Source organism: Oryctolagus cuniculus, chromosome 16 (genome assembly GCF_051225735.1).
Source record: "Oryctolagus cuniculus isolate XC-2025 breed Fujian yellow rabbit chromosome 16, ASM5122573v1, whole genome shotgun sequence".
Lineage (NCBI taxonomy): Eukaryota > Metazoa > Chordata > Mammalia > Lagomorpha > Leporidae > Oryctolagus > Oryctolagus cuniculus.
Window position 1 is genome coordinate 39325486 of NC_142882.1, and position 22423 is coordinate 39347908.

The window sequence follows — 22423 nt, forward strand, 5'->3', positions numbered from 1 at the left end:
CTTCCATTCCAGCTTCCTGCTAATGTGTCTGGGAGACAGTGGACTATTGTCCTAGTATTGGGATCCTGCTACCCATGTGGGAGTCCCAGATGGAACTCTTACCCCCTGGCTTTGGCCTGGTCCAGCTCCAGCTGTCCTAGGCATTTGTGGAGTGAACCAGCAGACAGGTGTCTGTCTCCCCCTCTCTTTGTCACTCTGCCTTCCAAGTTAATAAATGATCTTAAAAAATTTTTAAAAGTAAATCCAAATGTATCAACAAGTTCAAATTAGCTTACTCAAATTAGTAGGCAGGTATTATAAAAACACACAGGGACGGGCATTGCGGCATAGCGGGTTGAGCCGCCCTGCTTCCAATCCAGCATCCTGCTAACGCCCGCTAAGGGGCAGCAGAGGACTGCCCTGCCTGCCGCCCACGTGGAAGGCCTGAAATGCAGTTCTGAGCTTCTGGGCTCAGCCTGCCTGTTGTGAGCGCGCGCAGAACCAACCAATCAGCAGATAAAGAGCGATACCTCTTCTCTTTCCCACTGCCTTTCAAGTAAATGAAAATGAACATTTACAAAAATAAAAACAAACAGCCAGCTATAACTCGTCAACAAGAAGTCCGTTACAAAGAATCACATAACTGTGAGCTGAACCAAGCCTGCTGCTTGTCTTACAAAGGTGACAGCAAACAGTTTTATAATGTTTGAAAAATAAACGTGTATTTAATGACCTAGAAATCCTAAAATTAACAAGGATACTTCAGGAAGTCCATGAACAATGCACACTATCTCAACTCAATGTTTTCTATAAACTTTCTGGAGTACTCTCTTATCAGCTTATTTATGAAAACATTTTCCAAACCCTTCCCCAATATATATATATAGACACAGTGAATTAAAGATAAAAAATAAAGATACACTGTTCAAGCACTACCCAAAAGACAGCTGGAGTGGCTTTATTAAGAGTATGTAGGCAGCCCATAGACGAGTCAAGGTCAGTCTTGGCTTGTAGAATTCCTGGGATGAGAAAGTCATATACTCCCATGTTGAAGCAGGATGATTAAACAAGAGCACTCTGTTAAAACTATGTTATGCCTGTGTTGCAGAAAGCCTGATAAGTTGCTTGTGCATGTTGTTATCCTCTGTGTTGCCTTGAGCTATAGCTGGTTATGTATAAATATTGCTGAGACGCAGGAATAAACAAGCCTTGATCAGCCTTGTTGTCTTGGCTCCATTCTCCGCTCCCTTGTCACTCTTTTCATTCCCATGCCCCCCTTTAGGTTCTGTTCGACTGGTGCAGCTGGCCTGCACAAGAGTAGGCTTCAGAGCAAAGAATATTACCTTGGATAAAAGGGACAATAAATAGGTCAAATCATGACACATATGAATAGGCAATGATAAATGTGTCAATTCCTGATAAAGATGCACATATCTTAAACACATGCACATCTTAAAACAAAGCTTCAAAAACACAATGCCAAACCTGACTGAATTAAAAGGAAACACAGAATCATGATTTTACTCGTAAACTTCAACACTGCTCTGTTACTGAAAGATGAAGCAGAAACACAACTGGTAGAGACGCAGATTTGAAAAGTGAAGTCAAACGCTGGACCAGAGCAGCACACACTCAACACAGCCCTCACCAAGACAGGACACACATACTCTCACTGGCTGTGAGCAAACCTCAACAAACTGAGAAGCCACACGCGGTCTGCACACTAACCTACATGAAATTACACTGGAAATCAACAGCAGATACAGGGAAAAATGTCAAGAATCAGAAATTGACATACTTCTCGAATAACCCTGGGGGGAAAAAAAAGAATCCCAAATTTGATGACTCAATTATTTTTAGAGGGAAATTTATAGTAATAAATGGTTTTTGTATACAAACGTCCTTTATTTCATACATACAGTTTTAAGAACATGACTTCCCATACTACCTCGCCTTCCCCTTTATTCCCTCCCTCCTCCATTTTTAATTTTTGCAATTACAAACTTTTGACTTATTTTATAATCACAAGCTTAACCTTCCAGCAAATAGAGAATTCAACAAGTAGTAAGGAGAAAACCCACTGTTCCTCAAGAGTATAGACAAGGGCTTAAACAATAATCAAATCTCAAAATGCCAATTTCACTCATGTACATTACTTTCTTTATGCTCTCTATATTAGTTACCACCAATCAGAGAAAACATAGGATATTTGTCTTTTGGGGACTGGCTTACTTCACACAACGTGACAGACTCCAATGGTAATATTAGAAACCAACAGGGATCAGGGGTGTGGCTTAAGACACTGCCTGTGGCACTGGAATCTGTTATGGGCACCAGTTCAAGTCCTGGCTGCTCCTCTTCCGATCCAGCTCTCTGCTAAGGCCTGGGAAAGCAGTGGAGGAAGATGGCCCAAGTCCTTGGGCCCCTGTACCCATGTGGGAAACCCAGAGGAAGTTCTGACTCCTGGCTTCGGATTGGCGCAGCTCTGGCCAATGTGGCCAACTGGGGAGTGAACCAGTGGATGGAAGACCTCTCTCGCACTCCCTCTCTCTCTCTGTAACTCTGCTGCTCAAATAAACTAATTAAAAAAGTCTCAATAAACATCCACTTTAAGAAATTAAAAAAGAATTAAACCTAAGTCACAACTAAGAAAATAAACAGTAAAGAGTATAAATAAAACTGACAATAGAAAAACAGACAAAAATCAATAACAAATAGTTCTTCACAAAAATACAATTTATTAGGCTCAAGGCAATCCTGAGACACAGGAGAGAGAAGGCAGAAGAGAAAGAGAATCAAGTGGCCAATATCAGAGATGACAGAACATCCTTACAGCTCTCTCTTACATTAAAGGGTAGAAGATTAATTCAGGCAACAAGTCAATGAGTCTGATACCTTGCATCAGTGGTTCTCTTAACAGGGGACACCTGGCCAAACACCTGGAGATGCAAGTCCTGTCATTCATACCCTCCCACTACAAGGAATGACCCTGCTTGCAAGTTTGGTTAAGAACCTGTGATTTAGATGAAATTCCTTGAAAGATTCCAACTTCCAAAAGTCTTTTTTTTGGTGGGGGGGGGCGGGGGCTGTTTTTTAAGTTTACTTGAAAAGTACAGAGATACAGGGATGGCTCCTATCTGCTGGTTCACTCCCTCTTTGCCTTAGTTGAAGCCAAGATCAGGGAACTCAACCCAGGTCCTCCTCCGTGGGTACCTGAGCCATCACCTGCTGCCTCCTAGGGTGTGCATCAGCAAGAAGCAGGAATCAGAGCAGAGACAGGGCTTGAATGCAGGTCCTGCAACATGGGGTGAGGGGCCTGCAGTGCTCCACCCAAGGCCTGCCCAGAAGCTTTCTTAAGAAATAAGTAACTCAAACAATCCCTACCTATAAGACATGAACTTCGTAGTTCAAAACGTTCCATAAACGAGAACTCCAAACTCCCACAGCCTCACAGGCAAATTGTAACAAATAGGAAAGAGTAATATATCACAGGGCCAGCACTGTGATATAGTGGGTAAAGCTGCTGCCTGCAGTGCTGGGATCCCTTATGGGTGCCAGTTCGGGCTCCAGCTGCTCCACTTCCGATCCAGCTCTCTGCTATGGCCTGGGAAAGCAGTGGAAGATGGCCCATGTCCTTGGGACCCTGCATCCATGTGGAAGCCCTGGAAGAAGCTCCTGGCTCCTGGCTTTGGACCAGAGCAGCTCCGGCCTCGAGGGCAACTGAGGAGTAAACCAGCAAATGGAAGACCTCTCTCTATTTCTCTCTCTCTCTCTCTCTCTCTCTGCCTCTCCTCTCTCTGTTTAATTCTTTCAAATAATGGAAAAAAATCTTTTAAAAAAATGTATCACAGAGATTCTTCCAGAATGTAAAACAGAGGGACTATCTCCCAAGCCATTTTATTTTTTATTTTTTAAAGATTTATTTATTTGAAAGGCAGAGTCAGAGACAGACAGAAAGGTCTTCCATCCACTGGTTCACTCCTCAGATGGCCACAACGAAGCCAGGAGCTTGATCCAGGTCTCTCACGTGGGTGCAGGGGCCCAAGACTTGGGCCATTTTCTACTGCTTTCCCAGGCCACAGCAGAGAGCTGGATCGGAAGTGGAGCAGCTGGTCTCAAACTAGCGCCCATAAGGGATGCCGGCACCGCAGGCAGTGGCTTTACCCGCTACACCACAACGCCAGCCCCCACGCCATTTTATTAAGTTGCTACCATGTTACCCAAAGCAGACATGACAAGAAATCCAGTGACTATATCCCTTATGATCACAGACACAAAAATCTTGAATAGTGATTCAAATCCATCGATCTATTAAGAAGATCATAAATAAAGACCCACTGGGATTAATCCCAGAAATTCAAGGTTTATTTAATAATGGGGAAATCATCAACATAACTCAATCAACAAACTGAAAAGCAATAACATGATCACTAAGATGACAGTTATTTTAAATAAATTTAAACCTAATTTCTCCAAATATTCACTGTTTGTAACAGTACCTGAACTTTCCTATATTTGCATACCTAATAATAAAAATGTTAAAAACACTGAAGGTGGTAGTACTCTTCTTGCTATCTGACACTGTATGTATATTGTTTCATGTTAGCACAGCAATCAAGGCCATTCATTTGAATCACAGCTAACTTTTCCCACCTACCATCTTTAGCATGAATTTGAGTTTCTTTAATAAAGAGCTGGGAGCCAGCGCAGTGGTATAGTGAGGAAACTTATGACACTGGCATCCCATGTTAGAGTGCTGGTTCACGTTTTGATTATCTTTCCAACCCAGCTCTCTGGGAAGGCACCAGACGATGGTCCAAGTACTTGGGTCCCAGATACCCATGTGGAAGACTCAGATGGGGTTCTAGGCTCCTGGCTTCAGCCTGGCCCAGCCCCAGACATTGCAGCCATTTGGGGAGGGAAGCAGTACATGAAGATCTCTCTCAGTGTCTCTCCGTCTCTCTCCCTCTTTCAAATTAAAAAAAAAAAAAAGCTAAACAAAAACACACCAGGAACAGAACAGGTATTTGGCACAGTGGTTAAGTCTCTGCTTAGGACGCTCACACCCCACATCCAAATACCTGGGTTTAAACCCTGGCTCCAGCTCCTGTGACTAGCTCTCTAATTCAGGTGCTAGGAAGTAGCAGTGATGGTTCAAGTAATTGGGTTCCTGCCACTCACATGGAGAAACCAGGACTGGGTTCTTTGTTGCAGGCATTTGGGGGAGTGAAGCAGCAGGTAAGAGCTCTCTTGTCGCTCAGATTTAAAAAAATGCATATAAATAAGAATAAAACTCACCAATTTGTTTTAGGAGGGAGGACAGAGACAAAGTACTGCACCCAGCTGCTTTCTTCCCAGCAAGCATGGAAGCATTTTTCCTGGCTGATGGTTTCAAGCTCACAGTACTGCATAAAGAGGACCAACATGGAGGAGGGTGGTGCCTCAGGCAGAGAACAAGTGGCAGGGGTTGCAATATGAACAGCTTCTTAATCCTACGGATAAGACAGTGGCTAACTGAAATGCCAATAGCTATTCAGACGGAAAGATAAAGGAGCAGATAAATGGTAGCTGGACAAAGAATCCGGTCAGACCACAAAAATCAGCTTCCCAACATGGCCTCAGCCGTTCAGGAAACAAAGCAGCCCCTGCCCTCAGCAAAACTAGGACCAGACTTGGCCAAGTCCCAGAAAAAGCAGCAGGGAAGCACTCGGCAAGGGGGTAAATCCTCAGCGGCTGTATGAGGATCAGTTGTGGACAGATAGGCACATGCCCCCAGCCAACCTGGTTCAGCTGGGTATCCTGGAAAACATCCACCTGTCAGAGGAAAACTCAGAGGCAAGAGCATTTAGGAAGGGAACTTACTTAAAGAGAAGACTGCAAGAAAACTGTCAGGCTTTTGAAGGATTGGCTTATAAAAGTTATATGAAAAATAAAAAATACTTTCACAATTATCTGTGTTAAACAGTAGTACCAGCATTACTATTAATAGTTAGCCTGGGGTCTGGCGCTGTGGCATAGTGGGTTAAAGCCCCAGCCTGCAGTGCTGGCATCCCATATGGTTGCCAGTTCTAGTCCCGGCTGCTCTACTTCCAATCCAGTGCTAAGCTATGGCCAGGGAAAGCAGTAGAAGATGGCCCAAGTCCTTGGGCCCCTGCACCCATGTGGGAGACCAGGAAAACGCTCCTGGCTACTGGTTTCAGATCAGCTCAGCTCTGGCTGTTACGGTCATTTGGGGAATGACCCAGAGGGTGGAAGATCTCTCTCCCTCTCTGGCTCTGCTTCTCTTTCAAATAAATAAAATAACTCTTTAAAAAAAATAGCTTTGTCAGTAAGCAAAATAGCAGTTTTTTAATATAATCATTCATCTCACATCTTCAAATACATTGAAAACCACTGCCTTTCTGGTTCATGTCAGGTTTGCAAAGCACCTCCCGTGTCTAAGTATGGGAAACTTAAAGGCAGGGTACAACCTTTGGTTCTGCTGACCCCCGCCAAGGTGTTCCCTTAAGGCAGAGTTAGGACTACCCTTTACATTCTCCCTGTGAGTCAAATCACACATGTGTCAGTCTTTGTCCCTACTTTACCTTGTCTGGGCTGAGAGGTAAGACCAGTGGCAGTTTTGCCCCCACTCCAACATAACCAGGCAAGCTTGGGCTATTTAATATCCTATAGTGCCCAGAAAAGCTCCCACAACAAACAACTATGCAGCCCCAAATGTCAATCATGCCACTATTGAGAAACCAAAGCAAAGACTAGCAAGCCAGAGCACCTGGGTTGAGTTTCCAGGTAGACCATTTAACAGCCGTAAACTCTGGAAACACTACCACCCTATACTTGAACTTTCCCACCTGTAACTTGTTGGGATAGTACCTGCACCTTACAAGGTTGTGACTATTAAGTGCCACATGACTTTGCTATGGTAATCTTTATTGGAAATACAGATTACCTCAGTTTCTTGGATTGCAATGTATGCTCCTAGCAATATCACTCGAACTTTCTCTTCTGACCTACATCTGAATTCTCTGTCATAGTTCCCCTTTTATGTATGACAGCTTCAATGCAAGGACAAGTCCTAAACATCAACCTGACTCATCACTTTCTCTGAGCCATTTCTTTGGACTGAGGTATCTAGTCATGCCCAAGGTTTAACACAGCAGGCTTGACCGCTTTTCTTTGGAAGGCTCCTTGCAAGTTTAGCTCTTTTCTCAGATGTCTAAGAACTTAGATTTTAGGAATCCCCCCACCCCTTTCTCCAAACTGCTAAAAATAGCCCAGTAAACCCAAACTGTACCAAACAAAAATCGGGTTTATGACGAATACATACTTTCCCTTAGACTCTCAGTGCTGGCCAGGCCAAGGGTGCCCACATGACCTGGCCCTGATACAAACCACAGGCACCAAGTCTTAAATGAGCTGCCCTGGTTGGCAACACATTGCACACATTGTCCCAACTCCATGTTGAGGGGATCAAGTGTGACTTGTCTGATGCCACTGGGAGACAGCAGCTGGAAGCCTGAGCCTGTTTTCCCCCAGACTTTGTCTCATGCACCTTTCCCTTTGATCTTGTTCTATACCCTTTTGCTGTAATGTATCTTAGCTATGTGACAATATGCTGAGTTCTGCAAGCCCTCCTAGTGAACTCCATCAGGGAGTTCTTGGGGGCTTTGAACATATAGTTCTATACAGTTTCACTCAACCTAAGTGGTTATATTTACCAACTTAAAATAGTACATTTTATTTTTTAAAGACTTATTTACTCAAAAGTCAGTTACACAGGGGAAGGGGGAGGGAGAGGGGCTTTCAACCACTGGTTCACTCCCCAATTGGCTGCAATGGCCGGAGCTGCGCTGATCCGAAGCCAGGAGCCAGGAACTTCTTCCGGGTCTCCCACTTGGGTGCAGGGGCCCAAGGGCTTGGGCCATTTTCTACTGCTTTCCTAGGCTATAGCAGAGAGCTGGATCGGTAGAGGTGCAGCTGGGAATAGAACCAGCACCCATATGTGATGCTGGCGCTTCAGGCCAGGGCTTTAACCTGCTGCACCACAGCACTGGCCCCAAATAATACATTTTAAACATTTGTCATACCCTGCACTGATAAACAAATGAGACAACTATGTATAATTTTCATTCTTAGCTGCTGTACATTTCCCCAAATCAAACATATGATCTGCTGCTACACATACAGGTCAAGATTTGACACATTTTAGAAACTGAACTGTATAATATTTCTTCCTCTTCCATTTTCTAGTTACTACTCTTTTGATCACATCAGCAAAATCCTTGGCAAGCTTTTTCCAAACGCTCAAGAAATACACTCTAGGGGCCAGCACTGTGGTGCAGCAGGTTAAGTCACTGCTTCTTAATGGCAGCATCCAATTATCTGGATGCTGGTTCAAATCCTGGTAGCTCTGCTTCTGATCCAGCTTCCTGCTAATTCAGCTGGACAGCAGCAGCAGATGGACCAATTACTTGGGCCCATACCATCTGAGTGGGAAACATGGATGGAGTTTCTGGATCCTGGCTTTAGCCTTGACCAGCACTGGCCATTGCACCCATTTGGGTAGTACACCAGCAGATGGAAAATCTCTTGCTCCTGGCTCTCCCTCCCTGTTTATTGCTTTGCCTTTCAGATGAATAAATAAAAAGAAAAGAAAGAAATACACTCTATTATCCCTCATTGAATTCATTATTCAGATATTCAGAGCTAAGTTCAACTCTTTAACATGTGATATATAATCAGCTATTAACTTTCTATATTCTCATTGTTCTTCCGAATACTAACTACCAACCATTGGGATGGTAGGCTAAAAAATCATGTCCCAAATCCACTGCTTTTTCAGCCCAGTCTGTAGTCCCTAACTAGAGGTACCTCATCATTTCTTTCTCTCCTCCATGATTAAACTGCATTCCTTGGGAACTCGGTCTTCATGCTGTTTATGAAACAGGAGTCTGTGGTTAACGAAGTTTTGGAAATTAGGTAAGCAAAGAAACAGATTTCTTGCTGAGCTTCTGGAGTCTTTGAAGTCATCACTTGATACTGAAGGAACATTTTGGGGCTTCGCACAGCATGTAGGTAGCTCTAAATTACATAAAGATACAAAACTCTTCACACAGGACTATGTTAGAGGACTAATATTTTAGTCTCATTTAAATCAATGCAACGTCACTCCCCCGGTGCGGCAGCAGTTACTCACACCTGATAACTGAGAAATCTTCAGTTACAGCTCTGAGAAGGATCCGAATACTGTAAATAACCAGGGATAACTACATTCTTGAATACTCAAAATATGCAAAATATTAGTCAAAACAGTAAGTAAAAATGAGATCTAATTGAAATTATGAATAAATTACTACGTATAGCTCTTTTGGCCTATGGGAAAATACAAGTTTTCTATTGATAGGTCAGTATGAAGTCTGTTTAACTCTGGGGTGGTGAATGACTTGCCCTATAAAGTGAAAAATTAATTTCAGTGAATAATCACTCAGCTGCTCATCTATCATCATGGAACTTGAATTTAAGCTTAATTTCTGAAATGGAAAAATAAAATGGAATACACACAGCTACTAAAATAAGGCTACTGAGCAAGCATTTTCTAAAGCAACAAAAATAGATCATTACTAAATAAAGTCAACAAAAATGTTTGTTAATATTTGTTAGTATTTTCTAATGGACTAGAACATACAGCAAGCCAAATAAAAGTTTAATCTTTTTTAATACAATAAAAATAACTGACATGCTAATTGTTGTTTCTTCTTTGTTGAAGAAGGAAAGCACTGGTAGAAGTTAGGCACACAGTTGACACTTACTGTAAAATGATATGCACAACTGATCTTTTAACAATTAGAATCCTAAAATGTGCTCTTCGTATTTTTCCCTTGTAATATAAGAGCCATGCTCCTAAAAGCAAAATTTACTACTAATCCAAGAATTTTACAAGGAGTGACAAAAAGACTTTTAAAATAAGTCCCTAATTAAAAGGATGCAGCGACAATGGAACGTCAGTTGTTGGGTTAAGAAGACAGTTAAAACTACATCTCAAAACATTAAAAATTCATTTATTTTACAATCAATCAAATACACGCGCACTAAATGAAAATATTGCACAAAATTAAAATTTCAGATTGTGAAATTTATCTTGTTCTTATTTTTTTTTAAATTGGTACACTTTCCGGTAGCACTTAACTTTTTGATTTTTTTCCAAACATCAGCAGCACAAATGTAAAATAAGTGAACTCAAATACTCAAGAGAGTTTACCGTTTTTTCTTTGAAAAAAAAATTAAGACTAACCAAGTGCATCCATCAATCAATGGCACAACTGTTTTCAGCAACTATACTAAACATCATAACTATAGGAAACGCTCATCTAAGTACTATATTTAAATCATAAAATCAATTTTAGGGGTGAATAAACTATGGTGGCTTCTAAATAGTTCATGTTACCTGAAGAATCAGAAAACCCAAAGAATGATTAATTTTGAAGTTTCTTGCCTAAAGGCACTACTGACAAAAACACATTCAAAAATCAAATATCAGAAGACATAAAGCCTCTTCATGTTTATATTCATATATGCAATAAATGCACTAAGTATAATAACTTTATTAAACATAGTACACTGTACTTGATGTATGGGTTATATATTTTACACACATCTTGACCGAGTCATTTAAGGAGTATCTCTAACTTTAGCATAACCACCGGCTCTCTCTGATGCAGAACACAGATGTGCATAGAGAAGATGCACCACCATTTAGATAGACTACTATCTGGCATGTCTGCTTCTGAAATATAAACTTTTAAAGAAAAGTTATTTTTAAAAAACCCACATATTCAAATAGTTTTTTATATGACTGCAGATATCTTGTAGGGCTCTGCTGGGGAAATCTGGAATCTTACATGACCTTTCTTTCCCTGGTTGAGAGACACTGTTCCTCACACTGTACAGAAATGCTTTCTCACCGGTTACACACTAGGCTCTTATAGGAATTCTCTACATTTTTAGACTTATTCACGTCAAAAATATAGTTGAATTGGGCAGTGGCACATACAGAAATCCTTGCACTTACAGCCACACTATGGCTTCCTACAGACATGTTTCACACATCCCCAGCTCTAAGCTGGGGTGCGGGGCAGTGTGGGGTGGGGAGACACACTAAGAAATATATATTTTTAAAATTTATTTGACAGGTAGAGTTATAGATGTGGGGAGCAAACAGGACTAGACTGAGTTACTGGAATTAAGACTTATTCTATGCATCTGCTCTCCCACAATATGGCGCTGGGAGAGAAGTAAACAGCTTCCGCACAGCTGCCTCCAGTTCAACCAATAAACTGTAGGACTTGCTACTGATTGGAGGAGAGCAGCGTACTCGGCGTGTGGGCAGCCGAGTTGGGATTGGCGGAGGAGGACTATAAAGGAGGAGAGAGACGGCATGCACCAGGAACATCTAAGGGGAACATCTAAGGGGAACACCTGTGCAGCCCCCGAGAAAGCCGGCCGGCGGTGTGCCGCTCCCCTGCGGAAGTGGGGAATGTGGCCGGTGGGGGAACCGCCCTTCCACGGAGGTGGAAGGGATAGTAGCCAACCCGGGAAGAACCAGCAGCAAACCCGGGGAGGGCCGAGCAGACGAAAGAACAGCGCAGGGTCCTGTGTCGTTCCTCCACGAAGAGGGGGAGCGACAATAGACAGTGAGAAAGAGAGACAGAGAAAGGTCTTCTTTCCGTTGCTTCACTCCCCAAATGGCGCCACAGCCGGCGCTGCACCAATCCAAAGCCAAGAGCCAGGTGCTTCTCCCTGGACTCCCATGTGGGTGCAGGGCCCAAGCACTTGGGCCATCCTCCACTGCACTCCCTGGCCACAGCAGAGAGCTGGACTGGAATAAGAGCAACTGGGACTAAAACCTGGCACCCATATGGGATGCTGGTGCCGCAGGCAGACGATTAACCAAGTGAGCCATGGCACCGGCCCTAAGAAGAAATATTATTTTCTTTCATCAGAGCCACGAGGGATCTTTTCTCACAAGTTGCACTGAAAGGGATTTCATTTCTATAATTCTGAAGACATGCAACACATGCTGAATATATGCATACAAGTATGCACAACAGCACTATTAATAAATACGACTATTATACAGCTTTAAAGGAAGGCTTTATTCTGTTAATAGGCTTCATTTTGTAAGTAGGATCTAAGTGAAAACAAGACAGTAAATCTTGTTCCAATCTTTAAGATCTTCTGTATATAAAGAGAATCGAAAATGAATCTTGATGTGAATGGAAGGGGAGAGGGAGTGGGAAAGGCGAGGGTAGCGGGTGGGAGGGACGTTATGGGGGGGGAGCCATTGTAATCCATAAGCTGTACTTTGGAAATTTATATTCTTTAAATAAAAGTTTAAAAAATAAATAAATAAAAGTGCACACCCTAACATTAAAAAAAATCCCAAATAACTGGGATACCAATACTCTGTCCCTTTATCTTAAGCACCGATACGCTCATTTAATACCAGGATCTTGGCTCAGTGGTCTGAAAAGTAGCTTCACTATTTTAAGGTTTTAGTGTTAATTATTTTTAAAACAAAAATAGCTGGCACATTCAAATCCCTCGTCAATGGAAGTGTTAAAATTATGCAGAAATCCTGCATAAAAGGGATATGAAGACTTCCAAGGTGGACGAAATGGAGAGTGAAAAAACTACAGGAAATGCAGTCTTCAAAACTGGAATGGTATTTTGCTTTCTTGGTATAAAGTTATTTTAGGGACTTAAACGTATACACCAAGGAATTTTGCCTATTAGCTTTATTTAGTAGAATCTTACATTATGTGAAATATAAATAAAAGCATATTTTTAAAAACTATAGTTGTCTTCATTATTTATTTTGATATATGTACACTGTAACAGAATTAGGAATTTGTATGTTTACATATGACTAATAAGCTCATTAATCCTCTAATTTGCCAAGTTTGCAGTTACCTAAGGCATGTGTAAATCACACAATTTTAAATTATCATATCGAAACTTTCAATAGAGTACTGTTGTCTTTTAATTTCCATATTTTTAGAAGGACAAAACGTATTTGGCAGTTCTTCCAACAAATTCCCCCTCCTGCATAACCAGTAATCTGTTAGAGACAAAACGAGTCATTCTGAACCTGAAAGGACAGCCACGCCTTGCTTCCTTTTGCACACAGAATGCCAGTAGACAACTTAAAGATCGGCTACCTGGCTAATCTACCCTATATCAAAACACTGACAGAGACCCACACAATTCTTATGCAGAGCAAATCCCTTCAAAGCATACACTGCATTCTCCAGCTGTTAAACAAACCAGCCAATGTATCTGTCACTGTTGCAAACTTGCACCAAATCATCTGAGACAGAAACCTCTCTTGGCAGTGGCTACATTCCAGATGAGGATGAGAAGAACCACAGTATTATGGATGTATTAATAATCTATTTGGAGACACTACAAGACTGGTGCAGACACGACCGTATATGAGTTAAGCCCCAGAAGATCTGTCCAGACCATCAGTCCTGGAGAAGCGGACCCCAGCTTCACAGACTGAAGTGTCACCTTCTCTATAAAGAAGGCGCTTGAGGAGTCTGAAGTTTCTGTTTGTATTTCTGTATCTGCTTTGACCGGGAATGCAGTTAGTTGAAAAGTTCACGGAATTTGTACTGTGGAAATAAGGTTTTAGAAACCTTCCAAGAAGACATAAACAATTCTCTGATTTAACTGGTTGTGCCAAAACACTTCAAAAACACGAAGAATACCTTTCTGTGTCGTCTCAGCCCCAATAATGTGCTTCAGTTCATCTGAAGGAAGAGAAGAAAGACATAGAACTCATTACCCAGATAAAAGAAATGTCGCTCCCCGTCTTCGTGGGGGAACGACACAGGACCCTGCGCTGTTCTTTCGTCTGCTCGGCCCTCCCCGGGTTTGCTGCTGGTTCTTCCCGGGTTGGCTACTATCCCTTCCACCTCCGTGGAAGGGCAGTTCCCCCTAGCCACATTCCCCACTTCCGCAGGGGAGCGGCACACCGCCGGCCGGCTCTTCTCGGGGGCTGCACGGGTGTTCCCTCAGCTAGATGTTCCCGGTGCATGCCGTTTCTCTCCTCCTTTATAGTCCTTCTCTGCCAATCCCAACTCGGCTGCCCACACGCCGAGTACGCTGCTCTCCAATCAGGAGCAAGTCCTACAGTTAATTGGTTGAACTGGAGGCAGCTGTGCGGAAGCTGTTTACTTCTCTCCCAGCGCCATATTGTGGGAGAGCAGATGCATAGAATAAGTCTTAATTCGAGTAACTTAGTCTAGTCCGGATTGCTCCCCACAGATCCCCCTTTCTTTTTATTTTTGGCGTTGATACGCGCCTGTCTTCGGTGTCCCGCGGCACACACTAGAGTTGCCACAGGCTCTTACAAGTCCTATCCATCAGGCAAACCGAATCCGGGTCCTCTCTTCGCCATGTTGTGAGGAGGTTTTTAGGCGCTGATGCGTGCCTGTGTTCGGTGCCCTGCAGCGCATACTCTGCTCTGCTAGAACTGCCTGCAGGTGTTTACAAAACCTATCAGGCAAACCGAATCCAAGCCTTCTCATTGCCGTATTGTGGGGGAGACTTATTAGTGTTGGTTTGTGCCTATCTTCGGTGACCTGCAGCTCATACTCTGGTCGAGCTTTGCTGGCGCTTACCGCCTTAAATCAGGCAGACCGAATCCAAGCCTCCTAATTGGCATGTTGAGGGGAGGCCTTATTTTTCTCTATTTCTCTATCTCCGGGCATTTCTATTTCTCCCATTTTACTTCTGTCTGCCAACATTCCTATTTCTCTTTTACTTCTAAACTTCTGTTTCTCTTATCCCCGCAGCTTTCCGGCACCTCGCCCCACCGGCGGGTTCCCGGCTCTGCGCCGCTTCAGCCCGCGCGCCTCTCTCATCTGCGCAGCTTCCCGGCTTTGCGCGGCTCGGCTTTGCGCGCTCCGCGGTCTCCACGCTTAACCCTTTCGCGTCTGAACCACGGCCTACGCCAGCGTTCCCTATCTATTCACGCCCCGTGCTCTCTCTGCACGCGGCGGCTTCCGCGAGTAACACAGCGTAGCTTGCGTCTCCGCCACTAGGATTCAATCTAAGTTCCCCGGGCTAGCCTGGCGAATTCAACCCAGCGTACGTCTCCGCCCCACGGTTTGGCTTCCCGTCCTTTGCTCCCCGGGCTAATCAGACGGATCCCAATCTGGCTTGCGTCTCAGCTTCTGGTTTTAACTTTTCGCCCCCTATTCCTGGGCTAACTTGAGAACCCCAAAGTGGCTTTCGTTTCCGCCTCGGCCTGCCCCCCGCGGCTTCAATTTCCCTAACATTTTTCTCTACCCGGTATGTTTCCCCAAGCTTTCCTCCAACGATATTCCTCCCTCATTTCTCCTGGCCTCTCCCCACAGTCCGCGTCCGAGTCTGTTTGTTCTAGCTTTCACTTTCGCTTTCGACCTTAGAGATTTCTCCCAGCTTCCCCCCGTAGTCCGTATCCGAGTCTATGCCTAGGCTTTCAATAGCTTCTTCCGGCTCCTTTTTCGTCCGGCTTTTCCCTAGGCTGTTTGCTAGTTTCTCTCTCCGGTATTTTCCTGCTTCTTCCCGTTTCTTCCCTCCTAAGTTTGCTATCTGTCCTAGGTTTCCTATCCGAGTCACGGCACCATTATGTCGCTCCCCGTCTTCGTGGGGGAACGACACAGGACCCTGCGCTGTTCTTTCGTCTGCTCGGCCCTCCCCGGGTTTGCTGCTGGTTCTTCCCGGGTTGGCTACTATCCCTTCCACCTCCGTGGAAGGGCAGTTCCCCCTAGCCACATTCCCCACTTCCGCAGGGGAGCGGCACACCGCCGGCCGGCTCTTCTCGGGGGCTGCACGGGTGTTCTCTCAGCTAGATGTTCCCGGTGCATGCCGTTTCTCTCCTCCTTTATAGTCCTTCTCTGCCAATCCCAACTCGGCTGCCCACACGCCGAGTACGCTGCTCTCCAATCAGGAGCAAGTCCTACAGTTAATTGGTTGAACTGGAGGCAGCTGTGCGGAAGCTGTTTACTTCTCTCCCAGCGCCATATTGTGGGAGAGCAGATGCATAGAATAAGTCTTAATTCGAGTAACTTAGTCTAGTCCGGATTGCTCCCCACAAGAAACACAAGTCTAATTGTGTTCTTGAAGTATGCAAAGTACACAGCAGAGTAACTGGCGAATGGCAGGTATCCAGGCACCACACCTCAGCTACGTGTTCTAACTCACACTTAAAGTTGATGGAGGGGGCTGGCGCTGAGGCACGGTGGGTAAAGCCACCGCCTGCAGTGCCTGAAAACCAGAGGCATAGTCCAAAGATAAAAGCCATCACAGGGGAAAAAAGAAATAAACCAACAAGTATCTACACAAGGGGCCAGAGCTGTGGCACAGTGGGTTAATGCACATGGGCACCGGTTTGAGTGCTGGCTGCTCCACTTCCAATCCAGCTCTCTACTATGGCCTGGGAAAGCAGTGGAAGATGGCCCAAGTCCTTGGGCCTCTGCACCTGCATGGGAGACCCAGAAGAAGCTCCTGGCTCCTGACTTCGGATTGGCACAGCTCTGGCCATTGCGGCCAATTGGGGAGTGAACCAGCAGATAGAGGACCTCTCTCTCTGCCTCTGTTATCTCTATGTATCTCTGACTTTCAAATAAATAAATAAATCTTTAAAAATATAAAAGTATCCACACAAATGCCTAAAAATAAATAAAGCAATTCAAGAAACAAGAATAAGAAAGACAACATGATGCCTCCAAAGGAACACAACAACACTTCAATACCAGAATGTAAAAATGAAGAGACTGATGAAATGTCATAAACAGAATTTAAAAAGTTGATTGTAGGATTACATAGAAGTAGTCAGAAGCAAATCCATTAACTAAAGAAATCCGTACATCACATGAAAGAAATTTTTTCTCCTGAAATTGAGATTTTTTTAAAAAGAAATCAAAACAAAATTTTAGAAATGAAGAATTCAACAGAACAAATTAAAAAAATGCAGTGGAAAGCCTTAACAACAGAATTGGTGAAGCAGAAGAAAGAATATCTGAGTTAGAAGACAAATTCTCTGTAAATTTTAGTCAAACCAAAAAAATAAAAAGAAAAAAAAATCAGAAAACTAAAAAAAAAAATGTTGGAGACTCATGAGATACTATCAAATGACCCGACATATGGGTCTTAGGAGTTCCTGAAGGTGTAGAAACCTTCTTAGTAAAATAATTACAGAAAACTTCATAGAACTCCTAATACACATGATCAGAAAAGATCTTCACCACAACACATTGTATTCAAACTTCTCACAGTAAAAAAAAGGAAAAGATTCTAATATGTGAACCAGAGAAGCATCAGATTACTTTCATAGGATCTCCAATTAGACTCACAGCTGACATCTCATCAGAAACCCTACAGGCAAGAAGAAAATGGTGAGATATATTCCAAATATTAAAAGAAAAAACTGTCAACCCAGAATACTGTACCCTGAAAAGCTCTCATTTATGAATGAAGGCAGAATAAAGACCTTCCATAACAAACAAATTAAAAGAATTGGTCACCACTCATCTAGCCTTACAAAAGATATCTAAGGATGTGCTACACACAGAAACACAGTTATCACTATGAAAGAAGGTGAAGACAGAAAATCTCCCAGTAAAAACACAAAGGAAAATCAAAGTAAACAATAAGAATATTTATGGAAAAATGGCAGGGCCAAGTCGTTACTAATCAATAGTCACCTTGAATGTAAATAGCCTTAATTCTCAAGTTAAATGATATAGACTGTCTAAATGAAAAAAACAAGCAGAAAAACATCTATTTGCTGCCTGTTAGAAACACATCTCACCCACAAAGATACAAGCAGACTGAAAGTGAATGGATGGACAAAGATATTCCATGCCAACAGAAACCAAAAAAAGACCTGGTGTAGCCATCCTAATACCAGACAAAATAGACTTTAACACAAAAACTGTTAACAGAAACAAACAAGGGCACTGTGCAATGATTAAGGGATCAATTCAACAGGAAGATGTGACTATGTGACTATTATAAATGCATATGCGCTTAATTACAGAGCACCAGGCTATTTAAAAGAAATATTAAGAGATCTAAAGTGAGACACAGACTCCAATACAATAGTAATGGGGGACTATGAGTACCCGGGGTATTGACTATGACTACTACTAGCTGGGGTATTGAAGTCTCCAATGAGGTTCTGAATAATAGTAAAGTTTGGTCTTGCAGGAACTGATGCACATTGACAATGGTGGGCCAGTATGGGTTTAACAACCAGCTCTCAAACAAACAGTAGCAAGTCTCAACTGTTTAACTGTTGACTTGTCACTTGCTAAAGGTAAAAAATTAAAACTGTTATGTGGAATCTGGTGTCCATGGTTTTAGGCCTCCTTTTGCTATCATAGTCATGATATGAATATCTAGATGGACCACCCAGGATTCTGCCAATGGATGGTTAGGAACCCCAGGACTACACAGAATTCCTAATGAGAAGCAGGGAAAGTAAGCTCAGAAAATAACAGGAACCAAGAGGGCAGGAGGCCAAGGACCAAACGGGTAAAAATAATTATGTAAAAGAAGTAAATGAAAAAAGGAATAAAACTGAAAGATGTGACTTGGTTTGGCCAGAGGGACTATGTGAGAAATAGGGACTCCTTTTTAGGCAGTGTTGCTCACCCAAGTTGACATTAGCCATAGATTCCAATAATGTTCACAATGTTTAAACAGTTCATCGGGGCCTTAGGAACACGGAACAACAAAGTGTCCCCTAGTCCTCAATAGAATCGAAGTGTAAAAGCCAAATTGAACTTCCAGATGTCAAGGATAATGAAAGTCAGTTCTGCCACAGCCCCACCACCCGCACAATACACTGATGAGGGTTTGTGTTAGGAAACAGTTTTATCTTTGGCGTGATCTACACCCTGATTTACATCCTATGCTCTAGCCCCCGCCACCATTGCTGGAAGCCAGGTGGCCACATTGTTGTCAAGCTCCATCCCCATCCTAATGGGATTTGCAGCTCCTGTTTCCCTGCCAGCCCTCTGGCAAAGTTTTAAAAGGGCCTGTTCCTGAACACGTGGCTCTCTTGGCTTCTCTCTTCTCTCCCGCTCATTCTCTCTAGTCTCCTCTCTCCTCTTTCTCTCTTACTCTCTTTTTCCCTCTTCGCCCCTTCCCTCCGGTCTGCTGAGTTTTCCTCAATAAACTCTTTCCCTTATTCCGGTGTTTGGTGTGCTTTGTGAGGGCTAACAGTTCGCTCTTGCACTCAACTATGCCACTTTCAAATTCCTAGAGGCTCTTTGGTGACACATTTACAAACAAATTAGCTTAATTATTTACGGCTTTCCCAACTCAGATGAAATGATTCTATTTGTTTTTTTAGGATTCCCAGAAAAGCAAAGACCAAATGCCAGTGCAAGAGCACTCCAGCGAGTCTTCTCTTGCTGCTTCCTTTTGTTGCCCTGTTTCAGCCCTGACCCAAGGGCAGATATTACTGTTATCATCTTCTCCCCTCCCCAACTACAGGAACAGGGCTTCAATTCCCATGCACTCTCAGGGCTGAAGTCAAAGCAGATGGGAACACACTGGCCGATCCCCTCCAGATCTCCAAACACCTTGGGTCCTGGCTCTAGGCACAGGCAGGATTCTCTCTCAGCCAGGATGGCATTTTACCAGGTCCATACTGCAAACCAAAGGATCACCATCAGGGGCAATTTTGCCCCTGGCACTCATTTGGCCATTTCTACAGACACCTATGATTGTCACACTTGATGGGGAAGGTTGCGTCTCATAGGTAGAGGCTGAGAATGGTTTTAAACATCTCACAATACACAATACAGGCCCCACAACAAAGAGTTATTCAGCCCCAAATATCAATAGCACCAAGGTTAACAGACCTCTGCCATTACCCCAAATTTAGCATATGGAAAAACAGTGGACCAGCACTGTAGCCTAATAGATTTAGCTTCCACCTGTGGAGCCAGCATCCCATATCAATGCCAGATCAAGTCCCGGCTGCTCCACTTCCAATCCAGCTCTCTGCTATGGCCTAGGAAAGCAGTAGAAGATGGCCCAAGTCGTTGGGTCCCTGCACCCATGTAGGAGACCCAGAAGAAGCTCCTGGATCCTGGCTGTAGACTGGCCCAGCTCTAGCCACTGTGGCCACTTGGGGAGTGAACCAACGGATCAAAGACCTCTTTCCCTCTCTCTCTCTCCCTCCGCCCCATCTATAATTCTACCTCTCAAATAAATCTTTAAAAAAAATACGGAAAAATCTGAGAGCTCTTTCCACCTGAGAATCTTTTCCTTCAATTCACTCCACCATAGGGTTTGCCTCTGTATCTTTCTAACCACAGACTCAATTTTATTATGGATGCAGAAATGCCACTTAAGTGGGCTCTCACATGGGATTTAAAAAAATGGCACAGACTATGCCCATCATCCTGAGGCTGGTGCCAAGGAAGGCAAATGGCTGGAGTGAGTTCCTGGAAGAAATCCCAGGCATGCCACTTAAGAGCCAGATGAGTTTGACAAGATATCCAACTCTCAGAGCCTCAACTCCTTCAGAGTAAAATAAGATGCCACTCGATCTTGCAAGGGTATTGGAATAAAACAATATGAATCTGTCTGAGCCAGCACTTGCCAAATTAGTTCTTAAATAAATGCTATTTTTAATGCTTATTATCAGTGGATTCCAAATTGTGTTATGCATCATAATTCCCCTGGAGAGATGACAATTCCCACTCCCAGGTCCCATCTCCAGAGGTTCAAACCATCTGCAGGAGTGCTTGTCTAGCATCTGCATTTTGTAAATCAGGTATCCTGGTCTGCAGGATAGAGAAAAATTTATCAAGCATCTTCTCTAACTTAGAGAGTTGGCAAATATTTTTATATTATCATCCTATCCATTTTTGTTTCTTTTTGCCATTTATATTTCTCCTGTTGAGTAACTTAATCACGCAAAATAAAAATATCCAGGACATTAATCAAGCTGTATGCAAGGTCTAAAAAGAAAAAATCAAAAAGGAATGAATCCTGACACTGGAGAATGCCACTGCACCTGACATTTCACGGCCAGAAAGCCTGGCACAGAGAATTCTGTGAATTGGTAATGTAGTAGTGAACTTGGATGCACTTATATTCTCATGCCTTTGTCATGTTTCTGAAGGAAAATACCAGAATCCAAACAGAAACTCTTCAGGAACAAGGCTGGTAAGGGCCAAAAGAAGAAATGGATCACCTCATGTATTACAGAGAACTAACACAGCAGCCCAGCACATTGGCATTGAAAAACAAGAGCAGGAACCAGATTTCAAAGAGGAGGCAGCAGCAGGGGAGATGTCCAAGGGCCTCCAATCAGCTAATGAGGATAGTAACCACTTTTCCTTACCCAGTGATTTTCAGGGTAGCTCCATATTAGAATAAGCTACTATGAGCTTTCAAAATAAAATCAATATCCAACCGGATTGGTACTCCCAATCAATTAAATAAAAATCTCTGTAGTTGGGACCCAGGCATTAGGAGTTTTTAAGGCCCCTTGGTAATTCCGGTGTTCAGGCAATGTTGTAAATACCACCTTGGCCATATCCCAGAAGTGAAACTTAACCCAAAGAACTCTAAGTAAGCTACACAATCTAGTGGCATAATTATCATCATTATCACCTAGGGCTATACAATACTGCTCTTAAGTTTGAAATTGGCTGGCTTGGACACTGGATCACATGGGGAAAATTAGCTAAACAAAACAGAATCCTTTGATGGAAATTCATCTTAGCTTTCTGCCAACAGTATGTTTGAGTATTTGTGGCTCAACTTCAAATGAAAACAGACGTGCTTTTTTTTTTTTTTTTTTGGTAACTCAGTCACAGTATTCACAATATATATCTTGACTGACAGTGTTGTGGGCAACTGAACAGATTTTGAGATTCCTTTTCACTTAAAAATGTATGGTGGACATTTATTTTATACATTTCCAGAACAGGGCGCTGGCGATTGAGCTTGATTCTTGCCTTAAACAACCTGTTGGATTTGCAGAACAAGCCAAAACTATTGAGATGTTAATTCTGTCAACTGTTAGTAAAATAAGTTGGGACTGAATGATCTCAAAGATCTTCCCTATCTCTTCATTTCCTGATTCAATAATAGTTTTCTCCCACTTCCTGAAGCATTTGCCCTCAAATAGCTTAGACTCATATGGTGATACCATTTATTTTTTTCCACAGAGACCTTTCTGAATGGCAAAGAGCTGCACCTCAAGTTGGTTGCTTGGTATACAGTAAGTACCAAAAGTCCTGTTGTTTCATAAGGACCAACCCAAACAGCATCACCCATCCATCAAAGGTGAAGGAACACATCCAAAGAAGACCAAGAGAATATGTGATTTTTTTTTTAATACAAACACAACTTTTCTTTAAAAAAAAAA

At 43.0% G+C, this 22423-nt stretch overlaps 1 long non-coding RNA gene across 2 annotated transcripts in view; it reads right to left on the minus strand.

Annotated features, from left to right (window-relative positions):
• The window catches only part of LOC138845845 (uncharacterized), a 69598-nt gene that overhangs the window by 20119 nt on the left and 27056 nt on the right, over positions 1-22423 (minus strand). The window contains exon 1 of one of the 2 annotated variants that reach the window (XR_016223042.1): positions 5278-5418. The exons of the other annotated variant lie outside the window; for it this stretch is intronic. This is a non-coding gene — a long non-coding RNA (uncharacterized LOC138845845). Of the gene's footprint in view, positions 1-5277; positions 5419-22423 lie in introns of those variants that run through there. 2 annotated transcript variants of the gene reach the window in all.